The sequence below is a fragment of the Gossypium hirsutum genome, chromosome D09 (assembly GCF_007990345.1).
Source record: "Gossypium hirsutum isolate 1008001.06 chromosome D09, Gossypium_hirsutum_v2.1, whole genome shotgun sequence".
Classification (NCBI taxonomy): domain Eukaryota; kingdom Viridiplantae; phylum Streptophyta; class Magnoliopsida; order Malvales; family Malvaceae; genus Gossypium; species Gossypium hirsutum.
The window spans coordinates 42651843-42662714 of NC_053445.1; the positions used below are offsets into that span (position 1 = coordinate 42651843).

At 30.5% G+C, this 10872-nt stretch overlaps 1 long non-coding RNA gene and 1 pseudogene across 1 annotated transcript; one reads left to right on the forward strand and one right to left on the reverse strand.

Moving 5' to 3' along the window:
• Positions 1 to 6267: 6267 nt before the first annotated feature.
• On the forward strand, positions 6268 to 7585 carry LOC107891231 (F-box/kelch-repeat protein At1g15670-like; annotated as a pseudogene).
• A 367-nt stretch (positions 7586 to 7952) lies between these two features.
• On the reverse strand, positions 7953 to 10713 carry LOC107891233 (uncharacterized). Its single transcript, XR_001682156.2, has 5 exons — positions 10582 to 10713; positions 9445 to 9926; positions 8711 to 8871; positions 8382 to 8495; positions 7953 to 8302 (listed from the first exon to the last, which is right to left on the reverse strand). It is a non-coding gene; the product is annotated as an uncharacterized lncRNA (long non-coding RNA).
• Between the last annotated feature and the right edge of the window lie 159 nt (positions 10714 to 10872).

Sequence of the window (10872 nt, forward strand, 5' to 3'; positions counted from 1 at the left end):
AGAATATCTTAATTATTTATATTTTTTCATTTTAAATATATTTTACTTATTTTAAAGTCTTTTTAATGAATTCTAAGATAGTGTTGTATCGAAAGTGAATTTGGACGTTGATTTGTTTAGTTTTTTTTTTCTAAATTTTTAAATAAAATTTTAGAATTTTTTAGAATTTTTAAAGAAGTTAAGTATACGTTAATATGGCATGCAACGTGTTAACTTTTTATTGCTCAGTCAACATTTGCTAACAAATAAAATCGGTAAATAACATTTCCGTTAATGGAAGGATCTGTTTAACTTTTTCCATAAATGGTTAATTGGTTTTTCTATTGATCCATCAGCCTAAAAAATAAAATGTCAAATACATCCTTTGGTATTCAAGTTTTAACATTTTTTTCTAACGCAGTACTTACTATAATTTTTGTCTAATGGAGTACCTTAATTTGACAAAAGTTATATATTTTGATACTGAAAAGTAATAGTTTTGACTTTTTGGTATTTAATTTGGGTTTTAAGGTTGATTTGTCGAAAGTTAATTGCTAATGTTATTAAGTTTGACTTCTTCACAATCTTGGTAATATAATAAATTTTGTGTTAATTGTGAATTTGTTAAATTTTGTGTTTAATTTAGCAAATACAGTATAGATGTGATTTAATTCGAGATTTAATGTTGATTTGATGAAAGTAAATCGCTAACATTATTATCTAATTATGGATTTTCGTCAAATCAACACTAAAACTCAGAATTTAATATTAAAGGGTAAAGTATTGTTTGTGTCCTATTTTGGTCACTAAACTACATGAAATCTAATATGTTAGTCACCAAACATTAATAGCCATTTGAAATTTCATGGGAGTAGTTTTTTTTATTAGTCTACTAATAAATTTAGTCTTCTAATATTTACGCATTCTATCAATTTGATCTTAAATATTAAAAAAAATTATCATTGAATGTTTATGAATTTTGCAATTTTAGTTCAAATTCTAGTAACTTTAATAAATTTAGTCATTGCAAATGAAAATTTTTAATTTTTTAAATTTGAGCTGCTTAAATGGTTGAAGGGTCATTGATCTTGGGATGGCCTAGGTTGGGTGTCGGACGTTTTGGATGAAACTTGAGCTGCTTGAGGAGGATCCACTGTCTAGTTTCATAGCTGAAGGACTGCCAGTGCCAGCCAAAGATCTTGAAAATCATGTAGTATACTGTAATTAATGTCTCACAGGAATTACCTTTCAGATTTCAATACAACAAAAAGTGAGTTTTGAAGATATTAAGAATAGTATACGTGTAATACTCCCTGCGGGGATTGGGTTTTCGCGGGGCTTTAGGAATGGGAATGCCTTACCCATTGGGTGTTGGGTTTTGTTTTTTTTTTTTTACAAAATTTTTAAAAATTAAAAATGATCATTTTTGTAAATATTGAGTGTTAAATTTATTATTATTATTTAAAATTTAAATGAAAATGAAAATTTTTATAAATATTGAAGACTAAATTTGTTGAATTTTTTATATTTAGGATCAAATTGATAGGATGTGTAAATATTAAAGAGCTAAATTTATTATTAAATCAATAAAAAATACCCATGTCAACATTTTCGTCAAATTTCAAGTAGTTATTAATATTTTATAACTAAAACACTTGATTTCATATAGTTTAATGACCAAAATAGAAATAAGTTAAAAGTTCAGTGACCAAAATAGAACGCAAAAAATATTTCAGTGACAATTTTTGCACTTTACCTAATATTAATAAATTAAGATAGTTAATTCCTGGTACTAAATTGTATAATTTTTGTCCAACACAAGAATCACATTGAATTGAAAAAGACACAAAACGCCAAATTAAAAAATATATATTAAACTGTAGATTTTTGGCTACAATCACTACTTGGGGGAGTGCTTAGTGTTTGATGTTGAACAATAGATTCTTTCTCACAGGAGAAAACATGATAAAGTGTTGATATCGACGTATAGCCTAGAGGTAGTCAAAATTATTCAAGATGGGCCATTGATAATTTCAAATTCCACCTTAATAAAGAAGATTTTTCAAGTTTTAGAGTGTATTGGAAAATTAAGGTTAAGGCATGTTTGTAGAGAATAAAACAAATATACAAATTTCCTAACTAAAATGGTTTCAGATAGGAAGGAAGGTGTTTAGGTTTTCGAGAGCTAATACTAAAAGTTTAAATTAGTAAGCAATGATTCCGTTTTCATAGTATTTTGATGTAATTGCTGGGTTTTTTTAATATTAAACTCAAATATTATTAAAAAATACAAATAACTGTGAGTGGATGAAAATGGAAGTGGTTTATGTTTGATATTTATCAATTCATTCTCTTTGCTTATTTGGTAAATTATCTTTTATCAATATAGTCATCAACCTCATAATAATGTCGAGCCAGCTCAGCAATTTATTTTTCCACTGAACTTCCGTATGTTTAGCCAACTCTTCTATTGTCTTATCCGCATTTACAACATCAACAAATTTTTTAGGCTTGACCTGACCAGTAGTTGAGATTTTTATTTTTGGAATTAATTTATTTAGTTTTTATATTTTCAAATTTTGATTTTGATTTTGATATAAATAGTTCTATTAGCATTATATAAATTTAGTTAATATTTTTGGACGGGATTATTTTTTGTGCCTATCATTTTTTAAAATTTCAAATTTGAATCTTTAATGCAAACAGTAATAAATAAATTGATTATTGTATTATATATTAAAAATAACAAAAAATTATGAATTTAACTATTACAATTTTACCATGGCCCAAATGCTAAAATATAAAGAAGTAGTAAGACTAAAAATATAAGATTTATAATTTATAAAATTTAATAACATAATTAAACCTTATTTAAAATGCAAAAATAATAGTAATTATAAATTTTTTATAACCTATGTTAAGTGGATGAAGAGGTTTATCCATATCCAATTGTCCACATCCAGTCAGTGCTGGGTCTCCCTGTCGGTGTAGCTTAGCTGCCCTCCCCATTTCATCACTTTGGATAATGTTCTTTGCCTTTTCTTTTATTCCTATACATCGGTATTTGGTCCATGCAACTTCCGTATTATTAGCATGATTATGTGTGATTTCCATTTCTAGGTTTTTAGTTAGTTTTTTTTATTGTTAGTCATCGCTATATGTTTTGTATTTATTTAGATATATATATATTTATAATCGTATACTATTTTAGGGGTGGAGATGAATTATAAAGAATTAAAAGATAGTATAATTTTATCATTATACTAACATGTAATTTCATAAAAAATTAAGAAATTATAAAATAAATCTATTATTTTTGAGGACCAAAGCCATGCTCGTCTTCCATATTTATACATACTAGGAAAACGTATATTTTACAACTCAAACTATTGATATAAAATGAAACGAAAGTGTGGAAGAGTCTTTGATTTCACTAGTGAAATTAACTTTTATTGTTAATGCATAAGGAGAGAAATCTTTAAAAAATTAGACCGATTTGAGTTCTCCCGATATATAGGTCACTTTTTAAATTTATTACCGACCAAAATTTTTAAATATACAATATCAAAAATGCAATTAATGGATTCCCTTGATTAATTTTAATGTTTATCTCCAAATAAAAAGATGATAAATTGACATTTAATCCCTTGGCTCATACCCTTTTACAAGAGCAAACGATGTTGTCAGACTACCGTTAATCAGAGCTTGGTAAGAGATAATGCTAATGCATTAATATTCACAATGAATTCCCAGATAAATTTCTCTTTTTAATCTTTGAATATTTTATGAGATGTTTGTAGTCATAAGGAGAAAGAATAGTGACATTTCAATATATTCGAAATCCAATACAGAAAAAGGAATAATTACAATAATTCTAAATAAAAAAAAGTGTAATTAAAAGATTAAGAATATTGCAAATTGCTCCTAAATAATTGAAGTAGGGTACCCAGGGATCTAAGACGCAAGCATTTGTTAAATAAGTTAAATTGGTGTGGCCCAAAAGAAAAAGCTAAATTGGAAGTTAAACTAATGAGATTTTTCTATTTAACAAAAATAATATTATAATATACTTATTTTATTGAAAAAACCCCTTCAAAGAGAAGAATTGCAAAAAATAAAAATAAAAAACAAAACAAATCCAAATCTTACCTCTCTACTTTACAAAAATTGAGAAATTAATTCATCCAGTATAATTTATCAAAATTTGATCATCGTATTTTAAAAAATTATTCACTTATTGATAAACACTGTATAATTAATTTTTGCTAATTTTTTTATATATAAATTATTGAATTATTCTGTTTTAGGAAAAAGAATTTAAGGTCAAAATTTAATAGTATTATCCAATTGAGTTAGTTTATTAACTTTTATAAAATGTAAAAAATCAAATTCTAACAAACATGTTTTTCATACCAGTAATTACGGTTAAGGGTTTAAGGAATTTACAATTTATACATGTTAAAATATTAAATAAATGAAAATAGTTGTTTCCTCAGCCATTAAAAGATTCAAATTTATTAGATAAAATAAATATATTTTCATTCTCTTCATTTTTTATTAGGATAAACTATAAAAATAATTACTTTTATTTGTTTCACATTTTAGTTATTTACGTTATCGTGTTGCAATATTTTAGTCATGGAGCGTTAATTGCCGTTGACGGTGTAACAATACGCTGACATGACACGTTAAATCATCATTTAAAAAAATTTTAGGTTAAATTATACATTTGATCCCTATATTTTGTCATTTTGAGCTATTTATTTATTTTTATGTTGTTTGAATTTTCATTTCTTTTTCTTTATTTTCCATTCTCCCTCTGTTTTCCTTCCTTCATTTCTTTTAACATAGTTTTTCTATGTTTTCTATTTGTTAAAACTAGTCCCTTTAGTTTTTTATTTTATTTTTTGAACAATTTAAATTGACAAGATTAATCAAAGAGAGGGAGAAGCAAAAGAAAGTTAAAATAACATAAAAGAAAAAAAATTAAATTGCTCAAAACGAAAAAATATGAGGACCAATTGTATAATTTAACCTAAAATTTTTATTGGAAATGATGATTTAACATGCCACATCAGCCTATCATTATACTGTTAACGACAATTAACGGCTCAGTGATTAAAATGTTACAAGTAAGTGATTAAAACATATCATTTTAAACATAAATGACTAAAATATAACATGAGGTAAACAAAAGTGACTATTTTAATAGTTTACATTTTTTATTAAATTAAAATGTTTTCTAAAAGCCAAATATTTAATTAAAAATAAAAAACTACACATCGAAGTCTCAATAAACAAATTTCAACCATTAACACAATCCGAACAAATAGGCCTAATTTTTTGCTTCTTATGTTGGTGCAAAATTTATACACTTGTTTCATAGAAGGAGGATATTAGGTTAAAAAATTATAAAGAAAATGAAATGAGATGAAATTTAAAAAAAGAAAAAAGAAAAGGGAAATGTTAAAGAAAGAAAATGACGTATATTTATTTTATTTGGGTAAATAAAATTAGTAAATGAATATAACGCAAATGAATGTTTACAACGTTTGTTTGATTAATATGTGAAAAAAAAAAGAGATTATAATAGTTTTTTTAAACATATGGTTTTTTATCTTTTTTTAGTACAATAATATATCATTTTTATAAAATAAATTGGGTAAAAAATTAATAGAATAAAAATGTAAGTTCTTATCTTAAGAAAAATATTATTTTCCTTTCCTTAATTTTACCTCAAAATTGAAATAAATAAAAACTAGATAATTCAAGAGAATTCTTTTTACTTTGCTAAAAAAAACCAAAGAAGGGAAATTGCTAAAATTATTTTATTAAATTCACACTCTTTATACCCATTAAAATAAAGACATACAACTTTTTTTTTAAAATTTGTATTTTTAAAAACTAAATTTCAAACGTAAAAAAATACATATTATATAAAAATAGTAAGAATTGTAGCAGTGGTCATATTGCTATCGTCTGCATATTGATACCTTGGGCGTCTATGCCAAGTTTATGGACCTTTATATGTATTTTATAAAACATGCATTTGATGTTGGTAATAAATATATGTTATATACAGATATGCAACATTTGCTTGTATAATTTCAAAAGTTATAGTTATTTTTGGTCATAAATTATATGTAACACCCAACATTTGATGGCAGGATAAGCCCCCCCCCTCTCCTCCCCAAAGTTTTCAATTATTAAATAAATAAAATAAATGTTAAAAATTTAGATTTTGCTCCACATCATAGGTAATAGAAGATTTTTTTTTTTGTTTCTACTTATATATAGCCGTCCTATCACATGCTAACAGCAAATAAAAAGAAAAAGAAAAAGAAGAAGAAGAAGAGAGAGAAAATGGTTTCTATTGAGTTATCACCGGAGTTGATTCCCGGTTTACCTGAGGAAATTGGACTCGATTGTTTGATTCGGTTTCATTATTCTACTTACCGAGTCGCAGCTCGAGTCTGCCGACGATGGCAACAGCTTCTCCAAAGCAGGGAGTTGCACTATCTCAGAAAGCAAGCCGGATATACCCGTAAAGCGGCTTGCTTAGTTCAATTACTCAATAACACCACCGATTCTGCTGGGTCAAAGCCGGTTGGTCCACCCACATACGGCCTCACAGTTTTTGATCCTGTGAGTGGAATCTGGGATAGAATTGACCCGGTTCCCAAGTACCCTTACGGTCTTCCTTTGTTTTGCCAGATAGCAAGCTCTGAAGGAAAGCTAGTGGTGATGGGTGGATGGGACCCTCAAGTTATGACCCAGTGCGGGATGTCTTCATATACGACTTCACAACTCAGCGGTGGGGACAAGGGAAGCAGATGCCGGAAACTCGATCGTTCTTTGCGCCTGGGGGTTTGAAGGGCGCATTATTGTGGCGGGTGGTCATGACGAGAACAAGAACGCTTTAAGTACAGCGTGGGAATACGACGTGGACAGGGATGAATGGACCGAGTTGGCTCGGATGAGTCAGGAGCGAGATGAGTGTCAAGGGATGGTGATTGGGTCGGAATTCTGGGTGGTGAGCGGATATAGAACGGATAATCAAGGAGGATTCGAGGGGAGCGCGGAGTTGATGGATTTGAGGACGGGTGAATGGAGACGAAGTGAGGAAGCTTGGAAGGCGAGCCAGTGTCCTAGATCTTGCGTGGGTGTTGGGAAAGAGAAGAAACTCTTCTACTGGGGCGACTGTGACTCGGCGATACGAGTGGGAGCATGTGCTGTACCTTTGGGAGAAGGGACACTTGTGTCTGGATCAGCTTACCAAGGTGGTCCACAGGGGTTCTTTTTGGTGGAAGGTCACGGTGAAAGATTTAAGAGAATCGATGTTCCACCCCAGTTTTCTGGGTTTGTACAATCTGGTTGTTCCCTGGATATCTAATTCCTTTTGTAATGAAGTTGGTCGGCTGAGCTGATGGCCGCTTTATGATGAAGTAAATCTAAGATCAGGAAGGATAATATTTGTTTCTTACCTTCAATGCAGCTACGGATGTTGTGTATCATCATTAAAATCTAGCAGCAACAAGATATTTGCATATGCATATGTTTATGGGTGTGTACAAGATTTTGTAATATAACGTGGACATTAGCAATACCGTGTATGTTTTCTCCTTTCAGTCTTTGCTTCTGTAAACCAGAAGATCAATGGATCTCAACAAATAACGAAATCCCACTTCATATACGCTAGGAAAAGTAACTGTAAGTATATTTATTAATAACATATTAAACACGAAAATACATGGCACCAACACATGACACCAACACAACTCAGATTTGCTAGTTCTACCTAATGTCCAGTCTCTTTAGCCTTTACGCAACAATATTCACGAGAGCTTGAATGTGGCAACCAAATCTATGACAGAGAACAATAAGAAAATCAACTGTGATACTGTGCAACATCAAATCCAGGGAGGAATTCTGCCACAAAATAAGCATCTACTTTCCCATGCATGAAATAAGGATGAATGAAACATGTTCAAAATATTTAAGGATATAAAATCATTTTTTACATAGAATATTAAGACATTTTATATAGAATATTAAGACCGGTATGTATGTTTAAAATTATTATTACCCACAACCAGCACTAGGAACTAAACAACCAACTTTGTTCTGAGTTATATAAGAAGCAAGGCTAAACTAATCATCCAGGCACCTACGTAGAAACATATCTCCTGAGAAATACACATATTAATCCATCCACCACCAAATTAGTCACCTAGAATAGTCCAGACTTTGACACCTGCTCCTACTATAAGGCGACCTTGAGTAGGATCACCCTCTATATCTCCCATCTCTGGGTGAAATTAACCTAAAAATATCAGAAGGCAGCATTAATATAACCATTCACAATCCATAAATGATTAAAACAACAACAGTGAACAGCTTACCTTGAGTAATGCCTTTTCCTAGAAGGACAATAATAATCTGGACTGCAGGAGAAACTTCAGTCCTATCACGGTGATTGAGAATAATGAAGCGGGGAGTGCCTATCTGTCCGACTCCTGTTGTTAATATCATGCAGATATATATTTATAATCAGAATTAACATTTTCCAATTAACAACTTTATAATCAGAAAACCTTGACAAATAGAAATCTCGTCTTCCTAAATCCTTCTATGCTTTACAACACAGGAATATCAACTGAACAGGAGCTAATTTGGGAAAAGAAATAGTGCGCAAAATATGGGCATGCATCACAAAAGAACCCATGCTTACCTTCTGCGTTCTCTTTCCCTCATTTTTGAAGGCTTCTTCCTGTTTTCCTCAGCAAATGCAACAGTAAGTTCTGGGCCAAGAACATAACCATCCGTATGATATTTTGCATCAGCAGCATCAGCGGGATCTAGATACTGGACAATCCAAAACCACGTGGTTCCCTGCATCACAAATAAGGTACCCCTCATAAACATAGCATGAATATACAAAGGAACACATTATATTTCATAAGCCACACATGCTCATTGATTTTCAAAATCACAAACATGATCTTGACTCCAGAGTTATATGAAAGATCATGATGGCAAAGCCAATGCTTCACACAGTTCAAGTAAGTGACTGCTAACTTTGAGGAGCCAAATTTTAATTGAATTGATATTCTTCAGGACTTGCAATTCTTCATAATGAATTCAAAACCAACTCCGTTCCAACCTTGATGTAAATTAAGGTCATCTTGAACAGTACTCATAACTTGAAAGTGTCTTCAACAGAGTACTCTAATACTTCATTGGTGTCTTCAACATATAACTCTTATTACTTCATTGGTGTCTTCAAAACTTTCAATAAAAATAACCAAATTTCCATAAACCAATTTACATGACAAAAGAAGAAAACAATTCCATGACCCAAACCCTTTGTGGGACTGGATGAAGACAGACAAGTTGATATTACCAGACAGACAAACATATACACTGAGTTATCATTCTTCAGGAATCAACAAGTATTATGCTTACCCAGTATACTTATCTCAAGGCAGGTAGATGTGCTTGAGGCGACCAAATTGCCCTAAAGGTCCACGGAGATCTTCCACCCTGCACATGAAGCCCAATTAGAAATTTATCAGCTCCAAGGAAAACACTTTGACGGGACTAAATTTTTAACTTGTATTCGGGCAATCATTTTTTGTTCTTACAATAGATAGATAAAAACAAATGATAACAAAGATGCAAAATGTTTAGGGTGTTTTCCAAATAGCTTTGCATATAATCACTAGCATGAAAACTAAAAACAAATAAAGGTATCAAAACAACCGATTTCAATGAAGAGAGACAAAATTCAAATCTGCAGTCATGGCGAAGGTTGCGAACAAGAAGACTGGTGGGAAGATCTCTACTACGATCTCCATAGCAACCCCTGGGGCTAGGGCTGCGATACCTTCTACCATAATCCCTTGGCAGTGAGGGACTGTAACTTCTACCCCTCATTGGAAACAAACCTAAGACATTCAATAATTATAAAATTGCCTTTAACATTGATCAAACTTGAAAAAGTGTGTCTATTTATTGCAAATAAAAAAAAAGGAGAGAAGAAAACAGAGAAAAAACCTGACAATCCAACAGATCCAATGCAATGAAGAAATATGATATTTATAACTCAGCAAAATGCATGAATTAAAAAATGCATTTAAAACATTTTATCATGTTTAATAGAATAAAAGCTCGATTTTTTATCATTAGCTTTTTCTTTATAGACAATTTAAAAAAAAGGTAACAACTAAAGGGAGCCAAAATTTACGAAATATATCAACAATCATATCAATCTTCCCCCATATATTTTCAAATTCTGTTATTTAATCCCTAGTTCACTTTTCCGCCATGAAAATATATTCTCTAAAATAAAAACTCACAACAGTCATTCCATGATCAACAGAAAATACGCAACATAAATCAGAGTACATGCACAAAAAGAAAAAAAAGTGAACGCATAAAACATAATTACAGAATTTCGAAGGAAATAAAATCTAATTACGGAATTATAAAACTAAAATTATAAAATCTTTATGAAACAAACAAAAAAAAAAGATTTACAAATCAGAAAATTAAAGAAAAAATAACAAGGAGGAAGAGAGAAGAAACTGTGAGAAACTTAACTGTTTAGCGAGAAAAGCAAAGAAAATCACAAGCTTTCAGTGGCTGAGTGCTCAAATAATTTTTGGCGTTCGGAATTAGATGGGTTTGTTAGTCACTCGTGTCCTTTAGAGTTTCACCTACCCTCCAAATTTAAAATCCAGCAACTTCCTGCTACTGAACACTCAAAGGAATCCTAACCGTCCACGTGTTTTCCAAAAAATAATCAACGGTGGAACGTCATTTAAGTTGGCTTAGCTAGATCCATAACGGGCCTTGATCCAACTAGAATAGAGCAGGAAGGTACGCAAAATT